We start from the raw sequence: 15,981 nt of genomic DNA on the forward strand, positions 1-15,981 counted from the left end.
CATTCATACTATTACATGTTCATACTAAGTCAAATTGAACTTCTAGCAGTCAAATAAAACCAAGGTTAACTACCAAGTAGAACAACTGCAATCATTGGGAACTTGTACCACTGCAGACTCACCATAAAAAATATACATGGATATATGCATTGCTTTTGAAACCTTGATAACATATAAATTATTTGCCTTAATAAATAAATCATTAGATAAACATGAATGTACTATATATGAATGTTTAATGTTGAGGCAACATTGCAACAGTTTTCATAATTACGGTTGCCTTGGTTTTTGGTTAACTGCCTTCAGCGCTTACAGCGCTTTGATTGAGTTTTCCTATCCATATCCCTTCTGTTTTATTTTTATTTATAATTAATCCGGAATAAGATCCGAAGATTTCAATTTCATTCAATGCTAGTTCGATATCATTTTTATCATTAAAAAATAAAGTTGTGTCATCAGCTAATTGGCTTATTTTAATACAATGTGTTTTTCTATCAAATTTTATCTGAAATCCTTTTATATCTTCGTTATTTCGAAGTCTCAGTGCCAATATTTCAACAGATATGACAAAAAGTGTGAAAACTTGAAAACTATTCAACCAATTTTTATGCTCTACCTATGATAGTAGAGGGACATTATGTTTTCTGGTGTGTGCCTCCGTCAGTCCATGCGTCCGTTCGCTACAGGTTAAAGTTTTTGGTCATGGTAGTTTTTGAAGAAGTTGAAGTCCAATCAACTTGATACTAAGTGCACATGTTCCCCATGATATGATCTTTCTAATTTTAATTCCAAATTATAGTTTTGAGCACAATTTCATGGTCCACTAACATTGAAAATGATAGTGCGAAGTTCAGGTAAAAGTTTTTGGTCTAGGTAGTTTTTGATAAAGTTAAAGTTACATCAACTTGAAACTTAGTACACATGTTCCCTATGATATGATCTTTTTAATTTTAATTCCAAATTAAAGATTTGACCCCAATTTCACGGTCCACTGAACATAGAAAATGATAGTACGAGTAGGGCATTCGTGTACTATGGACACATTCTTGTTTTCAAATATGAATATGTTGTTTTTGGTGATAACATGCAGTTACAACTAAGATCAACTAATGCTGAACATGAGTTATGCAGTTACAACTAATGCTGAACATGAGTTATTGCCCTTGATTCTATTAACAATGATGCAAATAAGTAAGGAAAACCAGGTTTGCTGTTCTTTTAAAGTTTAGTTAGGATTATGTAAAATGTACTGGTTACCCTTATGATGATTTAAAAAATATATATAGATATTTCATCTTTGTTAACATCCATTCGAGGTTTTCTTTTGTTAATATGGCTATATCCTTGATTATCATACAATTTACAATAATATGTCATATTTAATTGCAATATAAACAGTTAAATAGCAAAACAATTAAGTGTAGAACATCATGTACGTTTGAAAATTATTTTGTTTTATGTAACTTCGAAGTTTCATCAAAATAAATAGCATGTATCCACTTTAACCTATATAAACTATGTTTAATTCTATGCTGCTTTAAGGTAAGACAATTATTCAAAAGACAAGCATCTAACATTTTTTTTGATTTTCATTGTACAAATCTTAAAAAAATATATATTCACATGTCGGCCCAAGCTATCAATGTAAACTGCATGGTTCATGCATATAAATTTTTATTTTTAGTGTGAGAGACTGTTTCTAATAAATATATTAAAGAATATGTGTGAAAAAAGATATTTCTTTAATACAACAAGACACGCTCCGATAAATATTTGAAATAATACTTTATGTATATCTAAATGAATACCGGCATGTCATGTCGATGAAACCTTCCAACAGTGACTGCCATTTTGAAAATATTGCTAACGAATGCCAAAATATGAACTTTTCCATCAAATTTTAAAGCAAAAAGTTTGAAACCTAAACTGATATGGTTTTTCGATTTCATATATATATGAATATGTTGTCGATCTTTTCAGGGGTTGGGAGGATATAAGAAACCATAAATAAGTTTAGAATATTGATTATACAAAAAGGTCCCATTGGAATTTTATCGAGTTTTAACGAAGAAGTCAACGGAGGCTGTGTGGTTATGTCACCTCAATTTTCAAACTTATTTCAAAGCACGAAATCAAATGTCTGAACTGAAACTTAAAACATTTTTAATTGTAAAAAATTGTATACTGAAAAACGCGGGGTTGGAAGATAAAATACACAATATAACAAACCAGTTATGACCGTTTAATATATTTTCCTGGTTTACTTTCATTGATAACCAATCGGCCATTAATGATATACAACTTAAGTGTAAAAGTCACGTGGTGACCGAGATAGTGGGATATGTATACTGGCGCCGCTGGATTGTAGCTACATAGAAATTGAAAGTTCACAATAAGGAAGCTGAAATCTCTTATGTCGGTATTGTTTTTAGCCGACTCTGATTTTCAATTTTAGATGTAATTATAGATTGAAGCTAACATACACCCTAGTGAGGCTTTTACATAAATGTGTACATTCCACTTGTATTTTTGTCCACCTGATGAGTTAAACATTTTTTAACTATTTTCATAGTTCGTTCTTATGTTGTATTGTTATACCACTGTCCCAGGTTAGGGGGAGGGTTGGGATCCCGCTAACTTGTTTAACCCCGCCACATTATTTATGTATGTGCCTGTCCCAAGTCAGGAGCCTGTTATTCAGTGGTTGTCGTTTGTTTATGTGTTACATATTTGTTTTTCGTCCATTTTTTTACATAAATAAGGCCGTTAGTTTTTCTCGTTTGAATTGTTTTACATTGTCTTATCGGGGCGTTTTATAGCTCACTATGCGGTATGGGCTTTGCTCATTGTTGAAGGTCGTACGGTGACCTATAGTTGTTAATGTCTGTGTCATTTTGGTCTTTTTGGGATAGTTGTCTCATTGGCAATCATACCACATCTTCTTTTTTTATACCAGACAATATTATATAGCATTGCTTTAATCCTACGATATATCATATCATTTGTCTGCACTCTTTGACAAAGCAATTAACAGTTTATTTTTGTTTGGTGTCATATAAATGAGAAGTTTATCTAGTTATAAAACCAGGTCAAATCTTAGGGTCAAACCCACCATTTTCTACATACGAAAATGCCTGTACCAAGTCCAGAATATGGTAGTTGTTATCCATTCGTTTGATGTGTTTGAGCTTTTGGTTTAGCCATTTGATTAGGGACTTTCCGTTTTGAATTTTTCTCGGATTTTAGTATTTTTGTGATTTTACTTTTCACACGATCGTGTGCAATAATCAAATTCAAAGGATTAAAAACCATCAATATAGAACAAATAAAATACGATCACGGAGAAAACGTTCTAGAGGTCACGGGTCAAACTTCTAGTGTAAGTAAACAAGTATTATCATAAGTTATTTTCTATATATTATATATGTGTACTATGCATACCATCTGGTGCAGATAAGTTAGTGGCGGTTATGTTATTAGTGGGTGGGAGATTTTGCTGGTGGATTGATAGTCCCCGAGAGTATTACCAGCCCATTTCCCAGTACTTCGGTCTTGCAATAAAATAACGGATTTTGTGATATAAAAAATTGCTGGTACAGAAATTTGGAAACTATTCAGAACGAAAGGAATGTATAAACCTAACAACATGAATTTTGTTTAATTAAATAGGCAAATTTTGTTTTTAAATAAAATTCGCAATTAAACATTCTTCAATGAATGTGACTAATCAATCAATCAACTGAAATGGTTGAAGACATTTTCGTTCCATTCATTTGGAAGACACAGACGGCTCTCATTTTGTGTTTTGATTAGACAAATTCGGTCAAGAATAGAAGTCAATAAACTGAGTTCTCGATTTTATCATTTCATTGATAAATACTCGAAATATATATACAAGTGTAGGCATATTTTACTTTCATAGTTGACCTGTCAGATTAGGAGATCATAATATATCAAACCACGCGTTTGACATTAATTTAGTAATTTAAAATTAGACTAAAACAGGAAAATCTAGAAATATTTCATGTCTCATTAGCCGAAATGTTCTTACTTTACGATTTTATAAATCGAGAATACTTTTATTGGGAAAACTCGATATATTGATAAAATTTTCTTGAAAATCAAGGGAAATATACGCTTATTTCATCAATTCTTTAAAGTGAACATTGAGTACGACAATGTAATCAGTAGAGAAGAAACTGCTGACCATTTCGGAAGTTTATATTTACCTGGTTTTTGTGCTGTTCTTAATGCTCTGTTTAATCATCTGTTTCTGTTTATCTTCCGTTTTTTGTTATGTATGTCTTTCTTGATTTATTGTTTTCAATTCTCTAAGCAAGATTGTGATTATACTGTGGATGTTCACTCAATTTTTCAAACAAGGTTGTGATTATATATGTAACACTCAGAAACGTGTCCTTCCCCCCAAACGTGTCCGATTACCCCAAACGTGACCACATAACGTCACCGAACTGCAAAACATGTCTAAATATAAAAGAGCTCCCCAGCGTGTCATTTGTATAAACGCCCAAACGTGTCCAATCCCCCAAACGTGTCCATATCAAGCTTTTTGTTCTTTTACTGGAATTATCATTCGTGTCCATTTTATAAATACGTAGGTTATTTGGTAATTGTTTATTCCTTAACGTATACTCATTTTACTATTTCATTAAAAAAAATAGAAATAAATTACTTTAGGCAGTATAACCCTGGTAAAAGTGTCCGTTCGGCTATGTAGAATATAAATGAAAGCAGCTATGCTTAGTTAAAATGTAGGTATTAAATCAGATACCTCGTGTAGATGAATGTCTTATTCTCTACGCTTAAAAAACCTTTGTAGCTTTCACTCTTTCATTGTGCTATCAGTTGTATTTTGGAAGGCAACATTTTTTTTTTATTTCCGAAACTTTTATTTAAAACGGCCTCCTCTATTACATAACGGAGATTGAAGTAGTTAGTCATAAAACAAATCGGTCTTTACTCGCTCTTAAATTTTTAGATGAAAATCCCATCTAGTGCACATGTAATCCCGAATAACTGTAAAAATTGAGGCCCAATCCAAAATTTCTGGTATGATAATAGAACCTGAAATATTTGGCACTGGACGTTACATTTGTTGTATGTCTCTTGTTAGTGTGTATTTAGTGATGCTCGAAGCCTAAAATTTATTTAAGAAAGCGATAACCAGTTTTTAAAATACAAGTACTGTTGAAAAAAGGGAAGTCAATTCTGCTAAAAGTCCGCTGTGCAATATTCGGATTAATATAAAAGGCATCATTGGAGTTTATTTGTACAAATAGTTCACTTAAGTAAAGTTTAACGATTAATTCAACTGTACTAAAATTATTTATATCTTCGCATGAAATACTTGCAACTGGACAATGAACATATTTCAGTCAAAAGTTAATTAATATGTTACAGAATAAATTTGCAATTGTGATTATCGTTAACAACCGGCATTGATTAAACTAATGATAATAAATGACTTAGAATTGCCGTAAACGTTATTGATGTCATTTAGGACATTCATGTATTAGCGCTAAAAGACGTGAGGCGTTTTGGCGTTCAACAGTCGGGACACGTTTCGGCGAATAACAATTATCGGACACGTTTGGGGGTTATGAAATCGGACACGTTTGGTCAAACTTGTATATTACGGACACGTTTGGGGGGAATAGACACGTTTGGGGGAATCGGACACGTTTGGGGGGAAGGACATGTTTAGGAGTGTTACATATATACTGTAGATATTCACTCTATTCTCTAAACGAGGTTGTGGTTATACTGTAGATGTGCAATCACAACATCTGCTATATTTTGTTGATACAAACAGATAAGCTAAGTTATAGTTTGACAAAATACCAAAAGGTTCTAATAATGTGTATAAAAACTATAATAAAAAAGAATGAATCCCAAGAAAGTACCAAAAAAAAATGGAAATGAATAAAAACTATGTTTTCTTCAGCATGCTATAATATGTACACTTTAAAGTAAAAGTTATTGCCACATTCCACAAAATGCATCTCGGTCGTTCTATTCGATTTTTATCAAATGGCCATTTATAAACAAAATTTGATCTGAAACGGTCATGCTGATCTGAACAGGTCTTAATCGTTATCACAGGTACCAGGATTATAATTTAGTACGCCAGACGCACGTTTTGTCTACATGACACTCATCAGTGACGCTCAGATCAAAATAGTTATAAAACCTAACAAGTACAAAGTTGAAGAGCATTTAGGACCCAAAGACTAAACAATTAATTGTACAGTCAAGTGCAGTCTTTCTATACATTTTCAGACTTATCCAATGCGGTATTTTCAAACGGTTTAGATTAAGTAAGATCTCATCACTCTATGTTTGTCTTTTTCCATTAATCGCTATTTGTCTACAACATCATAGTGAATTGACTTAAGGCTGTTGAATTTACCATAATGAAATTGTCTGAAAATTGAGTGAAAGACTGTACATCACTGAATAATGTATTGTTCAAACTTTTCAGATGGTATTTAAAACAAAATAAGCAAAATTCATTCACTGGTTCTATGTTTATTCTATTTATGTTTTTGCCTTGCAACATTATTATTGTAAACAAAGTATGTTTGCGAAATCAAATTTTACATGGTTTTTAGTCCTTGTGTTTATATATCGGAAGCGTCCCATACGTTATCAAGCCATAGTTTCTGAGTAAACTGAAGAATATCATTTGAAATTGTTTTTTTAAACAGAACATTTTAATTTCATGTTTGTCAAATGTTAAGAACAATATTTACTGCTCTTAGGTGTGAGATAAATATTTGCCGAAATCATTAAATTCGATCAAAAACCGTTAACTACAAGAAAAGTTCAATAATGATTAAAAGGAAATCTGAGATAAACATCACAATCAACAAAGCAACTATCCAACAGGGAAAATGTCAAAGATGTCGTAAAGGATAAGTATTCTGATATACCTTAACAAGGTAACAAGAATCAGGCATATTAATAAAGTAATGTATCTTGGCTTCAACATGTTCAATATTGGCACATCTTTACAGTTCAAATGACAAACGGAATGTAGACATTATTCGAATATCAGATTCCGTAACAAAAACATAAAAAAAAAAGATCAGGTATTTGTCAATTCGACATCATCCTAACGACAAAATTATCAAATATGCATTCAGACAAAGTAAACCTTAGATGAATTGGTCAATTTTGAAATACTAAGGCTTTTCTACTCCAGGAAAAAATTACCTTAGCTGTATTTAACAAAAGAGTTTTTGGTCCTCACTGCACTTCAACTTCGTACTTAATTTGGCCTTTTCACTTTGTTTTATTCGAGGGGTACTGCTGAGTCTTTTGTAGACGAAACCCGCGTCTGGCACAAATACAAAATTTCATTCCTGGTATATGATGAGTTTATTTTTAACGTGGTTTTGACAGCACTTGGTACATACAACTGTTGGTAGAATTTCAGTGGTATCATCAATTCAGCAGTCAGTAATTAGGTACTGACAAACAGATAAACTTAGGTACTGACATGATTCGTGACAACCTTTCTAAAATTTTCTGTTGATAAATTTTGAATTATAACGATACTTAGATTTTAACTCCCTGAGCTAATCTCTAATAATTGGTGTGTTACTTTAAATGCAACTTATAACGTCATTAGACGGACTGCTTAATTGTGTAAAATGGCGTTTCGAGTTTTTGTTTTGACTTTCAAAATTCTAACAGATGACTTGAAAGAACTTACGCGGGGAAATGGTAAGAGATGTATAATTTATTTCGTTTATGTACCGAAGGAAAACAAAAAATTCAGCAATATATACAAAAGTTAAATCCGGTAATAGAGGCCTCCCGAGATAGAAGTCGGGGAAATTTGAAATGCGACTGAAAAATGAGGTTTAATTATATAGGTACACATTTTATTTGCCTTGCAACAGGTCACCTCAGCACCCTTGAAAGAGCTTTTGAAGGGTTAAAATGTGCAGAGAGCGTGTCGCTTTCACTACACGAGCCGACGTATTTAAGGTCGCCATCTTGACCAGAGTTCACTGACGTAGCTGAGTACACCCATCACATCCAAACAGACGTCCAGCATTGCAAGAGTTTTACTATCGGTCAGAGGCAGTCCAGGAGTGATCATATTTATGTTCCTCAGTTACCGTTTGATTTTCACCAATCAACGACACCTCGCTACACCTAAAAGTAAGTTTAAGTATTGTACATGCTAATATATCACGCTGTTCTACGCTGTAATGTAGAAGGATATTTTTTTCAGCAACGACATGAATGCGAAAGACAAACTATAAGACACTATCTAAAACCAGCTGTACATCAATATCATGCTAATAAAACCCTGTTTTGTATTGTTTCTTTCCGCACAATATATCAGACTTACTAACTATAAAATGATTTTTGTATTAGAATATTGACAATAAAAGCTATATGAATATTCCTCTATTTTGCACTCATCTTTACACTTTAGGTTTGATACAACTAAGAAATCAATTATTCTTTCAGACACAGCACAATATACACAGTACTCTCAAACTTGGCACAATGCGCTTCTTTTGTATTTATAAAGAAAAGCCACATATAAACGATTCCCTTTTTTCATTGTTGAATATTTAAGATTAGATATAAAGTCAATAATTCAAGAATTGACTCTTAGTTATTTTTTTTAATTATATATGCGTCTAATGACATCATAAAACTGACGGATTAAGTGCTATGGGTGTTTACAGGAGCAACACGACGGATGCCACATGTGCAGAAGGATCTGCTGACCCGTCTGGAGCACCTGAGATCACCAAATGTGTATTTTTGGATTCGTGTGTTTCTTATTATTTAGTTTTCTATGTTCTGTTTTTTGCACAGTTTGTCTGTTTATTTCTATTGGTCTTTTTCCGTTTTTAGTCAATGCGTTGTCAATTTATTTTTAATGTCACATTTTTTTCATTTTGAAATATTCTTGGAAACTAAGTTGGTAATTTGCAAATGGTTTTGACATTTCTATTGGTTCTTGTGTTTATTTTAAAAGCGTAAAATACGTCACCAAACCGTTGTCCCTAAGATAACTGTAGAATATATTTAATTTCTAAATGTTTTGTCTAAAACAATTTATTAACATGTCTGACAAATATCAGAAACCATTATCACTGCTCTTTTACTCTGAGTAATATATTAACTATTATGGATTAATTCGATCTACAACAAACATAGCACAAAGGATAGGGTCATCCTTTTGGAGAATCAGAGTTCACCATTGGTTTTCGATGGGGGTTCGGGTCGCGCAGTCTTTACTGCTCTATCTTGTGTTAGGTATACTGGCATTTGACTTTTTAAAATTCTCTTTTTTTGCCATGCCATTGTCTGCTTGTTTTCGACTTCGAGTTTGAATACCATTTTCTTGTTTCATGGTCGAAGATTTTAATGACAACAATGATGAAAGAGATATATATGTTAGCGGCAATTAGTGAAATTAGGCATTAAGCTTAAATCCTAGGCAATAAACAAGCCTACATGATGTTAGGCATTAGTCTTAAATCCTAGGATTTAAGCTTAATGCCTGCAATATAAATGCGAGTAAATGAAAGACATTATACATGTGTTATATAATAACATTACCAGAACTGAAGTTTAAAATGTCATCTACTGGAAATAAAATCACAGACAGAATATGTTTATACATTAAAACTCATCAAATATTACTTATGAAACATGAAAACTTGATACAAATTTATGTTAAAATGTGATTGAAAATCCATCAAATCAACTTGTCCTCTACTGTTAAAGTCTTTAGATAAAATGGGTTTCACTGCTATTCCTTTCCCTATATGTTTTTTTTTAATATTGCAATTTTCACAAAGTGACAGAAATAATTCAATGCATCACGGGAAATGTTAGCATATCCATTATTTAATTGTTTTCTCATGCGATCTCTGTCGCCATGACCTGTTTCTTTATGTGCCTTTTCCAAAATACCATAGAGAAGCTCTAGGAAGACAAATTTTGAAATTTCCCTCGTCATTCTCACTGACTTTAGTTATCAACCTCTCAAAACCACCAATCTTTGCCAAATGATCATGGAACTTTACTCTATGGTATATGCTCCTTGTTTTCCCTGATTCGAATTTAGACCTCAAAGATTCAAGACATTTTTCCACAATAGGCATGGTGTCACTTAATGCGAATAATCTAGATAACAAAGTGAAAAAGACAAGACGCCTGAGGGTATTTAACAAATATTTTAACAAAGAAAATTTAATTATCCAATAAAATGGTATGAGCAAAATATCATATTTTAACCAGTTCAAACAAGCTTGACCAGTAAAGTGTTAATATTGTCAAATAATTATTATAAGGATTATATAGAATCTCCCCTTTGTTATGGGATGCAATCACTTTTATAATTTATTTTTTATTTTTTGTACTTCCACTTAATTCTGTTTTAAATAAGAAAAGTACTAAAATTTAAAGATTTGCAAATCACTAACAAAACACAAATTCAAGATTTCACTTATTGCCTAAAATCATGATCGGCAATAGGATGAATAATCATCACCAGATTTCAGGTAATAAGCTTAATGCCTAGGCATTAGCTAATTGCCTAGGTTTTAAGCTTAATGCCTAATTTCACTTATTGCCGCTAACACATATATATATATAAAGAAAGAAGGACAAAGTAGCACCTTAACAAGAAAAAGAGCTCAAGGAAATGAAAATGATAAAATCAGGACGCGGAATAAAAATTATTGCGACAACAACCACACCAGAAAATGTCCCATCGAGATGGAAATAGACAGTTTTACGTACAGGTTACTATTTTTTCCGAGTGAAATTTTTCGTTTAATAAGAGCGTTAGATAATGAATTGTGTAAGCATATCTGCTTCAGACGTCTATTCAAGGTTAACGTAAACAACATTGAAAGACAACATAATACACAAATTTACCATGGCATAATAATATAATGACGGAATGTATTAGTACAAAGCCACGGCATATGTTACAAAGATATAGAAAAAGGCATATAAACAATGCTCATTATCAAAATATGAAAGACAAGAATGCGAAAACCTTTTCATTTTACAATAACACAATGACGGGGTGAATAAGTACAGAGCCACTTCACATGTATATCACAAAACACAGACAACAGATAAAGCTATATCCATTAATACAAATTTTAGAATACAAAACACGTTATTACGATGATACACAACGTCAGTACCTAGCATGTATACTTCAAGACCATCATGTATTATTTTTAAAGTTGATACGGAATATTTACCAACAAGGTCTTGGTACATTCCGATTAACTTTTTGGAAATAGGACGAGCCGTCTTTTGACATACTACTAGTTCATCAACTTTCTGCTAAGACACTGTTGGCGTGAAAATAGAGAAAGTAAGCTATAACTTTAAACGGGTCGAAGCATCAAAATGATTTTACAAATTTAAATAAATATACGTGTTTCAAAGTTAGTAACGCTTTTAATTTCCTGCAATTTTTAGTAGTGAAATTTAAAGAATAATTATTGTAGCCATTGCATGTCTTTTTAGAGTAGGGCAATACGTATGAAGCGAGACTGTATATGAAAGGATGAGGAAAACATCCATGTATTTTATTGTGTTTATATTGTTTTGATTATCCGAATTTTGTGCCTCTACTGTATTTAGTCTACATAGGTATGCATATGAACTCATTGAAGTCTTCATTTTCTTTAGATAGAGCTTAAATCATGTTAAATAAAGTATACCGCTGTTCAATAGTCATCAATAGATTAAGAAAAAATAAATCCGGGTTAGAAAATAAAACCAAGGGAAACACATGAGCTATAAGAGGAGAACAAAGAAATAAAAGAACACAGAAATGCCACAAAAATACAAAAACAATGCAACATTCATAGAAACAAACTATTGGATAAAATTTTTCATATTCCGGACTTGGTACAGGACAAAAAATTGGTGATTGAACCTGATTTTGTGGCTAGCAGAATCTCCGCGCTTTATTGCAATTTTATATATACCTCTAACAACTAACCCGACAACAAAGAATGAGGGGAACAAAGTACAAATAAATAACAAAGCACTAGTAACGGCAGAGAAATACATAAATACCAAATATAATAGTACTGTTATCCATGTTAAACACAGAATAACAACGAATAACTAAACTGATTTAGGACAGTACACACTACAGCATAATAGAACTACGAACTGTGTGTCACACAAGTGTATCCACGCCACAAAAAGTGACGTAACAGGTAAATTTCTAAAAATTGAGAATAGATTGAGATTAGGTTTCTAATGATGTTATTTGATGTATTTTAAAACAATTACCAACATATAAATATATAAATTGTGTTAATAGCAGTGCAACTATCTATGTCTGCCTTTCTTCTCAAACAAACAAATCCTGTGCATATGGTTTAACTAAAATCATACAAATAAACTGGGTGATTATCTTTACTTTCCCATAATTGAAAAAAAAGAATTGCAACTAAAACAGATAAGACACACAACAATATCCGATCACAACTACAAATACAATTCCGTATATAAATACATAAACGTTGGATAAATAAATACCAAAACACGTTTTATAGCAAAATGACTAAACACTCAGTAAAAGGGACACAGTTAATTCATCAAAAGAATTAAACAAATGAAATCGAAATTCTCCAATCAAATGACAAAATCAAGAGCACAAACACGTCAAACGAATGGTTTAGTACAAATACTACCTTATGAAGAACATGGTAGTATTAAGTGAGAGCATGTGATATTGTTAGCTAATAAATAATGTAAGAAGTAAAACAGTTCTAAAAATAGTTCATTAAATGATACGAGAAAATCAGATCTAATACCGATAAATCAGCATGTGCAGTACTGATGACGTTGTCATGTCGATATAAATCGAGGGTTAATAACACCATGATATTTTGCTATTTATAAATCTAAATAATCTTTAGTTGAAGTAAAATTGCCAAACTTTAAGGTAAAACTACGCCTATATGTGACCACGCCTATTTAGTTTTACATACAAAGAAGAAATTGAAATAGAAAATGTTTCGAATTGGTCTTAGCTGAGAAGTGATTTTATCGTTCCAAAAACAGGAAGGATCCTATTTGAATGTGTTCTAAATATTATAGAAGATTGAAAAAGATACAAAATAATAGTTTTAATTTGAAAAAAGATGTCAGTAGTATTGCCTGCGAGTTCAAATTTGATCCCTACACTTTGCGAATCCAGACGAAATCGCAATATATTGATCACAAATTATGCCAATGGACGAAACATGATTATATGTGTGGACCAGCACGAAAAGGTGACACCTAAAAAAATCGGACGTTCATGTAGTATTGCTGGAATGATGACTGTTAGTTTGGAATGTGATTGAGTTCTACCTCTTCACCATATCTTTATTATTCTATAATAATAAGGACATATAATTGGCTCATCTTCTAAATGTAATAAAGAGGACCATTTAAAGGTAGAAACCCGAGAGTTTTAATTGTACTATGTACTCATTCAATCGATCTAACAGTAATTGAAAGTTTTGTTTCATTGTCAACAGATAAAGCCTTTAATTAAATGTGCTTTGTGCTAATGTCAGTATTTTAACATGCAATGTGATATAACATTACGAATATAATTTGTTGCTTTTGGTTTTTATACAATAAATTGAATACTAACATCTGAGTTGAGAGTTTGTTTTATTTTACTGACAAACACCTAATTGAGATGAATAATTGTTATATCAATAGAATTGTTTGATGATGTGAGTGTTCAACAGAAAATATTATGACATAAATATCCAAATAAAGTAGAATGTAGGGCGTAATACGACCTTCAACAATCAGCAAAACCATTGATGTCGCTTCTTGACACCAAAGCATCGGAAAACCACGAAACATACAGCCGAACAGTAACGAATACTATAAAAGAGGGAGAATGCCACCACTGAATAACGGGTTTATTGGGTCAGGCACATATAAATGTGATTTTGTTAAACATATGATATAATGAAACAACTCTCCATTAGATTAACAACTGACAAATAAATTAACAATTATAGGTCACCGTACGGACTTCAACAATGAACACTACCAATACCACATTGTCAGCTATATGTTTGCAAGCTCAAAACATACCTTTCCTTAAAACTTGGCCAGTAGTAAAACAGTGCACCATATGGGAAACGATAAAAACCAGTTTAAAATGGCATAACTGATCATATTTACACGTAAGTATAAAAAAAACCTTAAACTTATTTTGAGATGAATGTCATAAAGTACTAATCTAGGAGTACTTGTAGTTACTGAAATCAAGTTTTAAACCTACATTTGTAAACGGTTCTTATCCCAAAAACATCATGAGCAAACTCTGCTTCTTTTTGATCCTAGTGGGACATTCATTCTGTTAATTTCATAATAAAACATTATCGAAGTAACACGGAAAAGTAGATATTTGAACATACCAGACTTGTTATCGAATACTATCTCAGTAGATAAGATGATGTTGTTGTTTCACATTCTATAAGTGTGATGACAGTAAATCGGTCTAAAGTGACAAATAGTTTTAAGGCTGTTTGCTTGTCATTTTTTGGAATTTTCGTCAGATTTCCGGAATTCTCTGACTTTATCAATTTGAATGCCTTAACAATATTGCCGATTGACACCCATGTTTTTTTTAATAAATATTTTATACCTGTATAATAATAAGCCATCTGTAAAAGTCTTATGAAATTTAAACTTTTTAATAGTTTTTGAGAATTTGTCAATGAAAAGATATGAAAAGTTACAAGAGAACATTTTCCCGCCATGATTTTAATGGCTTATATCTCGCAAATAAGCACATTGACCTTTTTTTTTCTCTACTTTACTAATCTTCTATCAATGTAAACTAGTGTTTTGGAAAGCTAATAATTTTAAACTGAGAAGCGAACTCCCTAAAGAGTAGGTTTTGTTTATATTACTACTTGCATTTGTTACTTTTACTGTTATTGTTGATAAATTATAAATAATGCATTTTGTTTTTAATTTTCATGATATTGATGTATTTGTTAGGTAATGGAGTTTTATTCATACCTCAAGATTGATTGATTAACACAAATGGGAACGCATGTTGGTGTCATTTTTCTAGTTGAATGAAACAAAAGAAACAAAACGATAGTCTAAATCAAGTAAAAACAGTAAACACGAAATAAATATTAAATACAACGAAACACGACTTCATGTAAATTACAGAGTCCTGACTTTGTAAAGGTACATACAAAATATGAAGGAATTAAACATATTGAAAACTTCTTCAAACACAATAACAACTAAATAACCAATCATGTAACGGATGCCACATATAGAACTTCTTATACCTGCACCGAAGATCACCCTTGGGGGTCGTGTTACCTAGTCTCTTTAGTTTCTATGCTGTTTTTGGAAATAACAACTAATTAACCAATCATGTAACGGATGTCATATATAGAGCTTCATATACCTGCACATGAGATAACCCTTGGGGTCGCATTTCCTAATCACTTTAGTTTCTATGTTGTTTTTGGAAACTGTATTTGCCTTTTTTTTGTCATGGGGTTGTCAGTTTATTATCATCTTATTTGAGATTGAGTATCCTGTGATATCTTTGTCTCTTTTTTCAAAATAAATAAATATTTCGATATGAACGCCACTGAAGAGTCTTGTGTAGACGAAACGCGCGTCTGGCGTACTAAATTATAATCCTGGTACCTTTGATAACTATTCAAACACCAAAGACCAGACAATTTCTATATTGTAGGTAATTATTAACACATGCACTCTCGAAAATAAGTAGATTTTTTTTTAATGTTTTCTAATTTTCAATGAAATCAAATTAATCTTTTTCCTTCCTTTTGAATTTTTAATTCTAACCAAACATTTTGTAACCATCAGGAAATAATCGAACAACACATGAATGATGGCCGGCCTAACTACCTGTATATGATGTAAATTGTA

The sequence above is a fragment of the Mytilus edulis genome, chromosome 14 (genome assembly GCF_963676685.1).
Source record: "Mytilus edulis chromosome 14, xbMytEdul2.2, whole genome shotgun sequence".
NCBI lineage: Eukaryota > Metazoa > Mollusca > Bivalvia > Mytilida > Mytilidae > Mytilus > Mytilus edulis.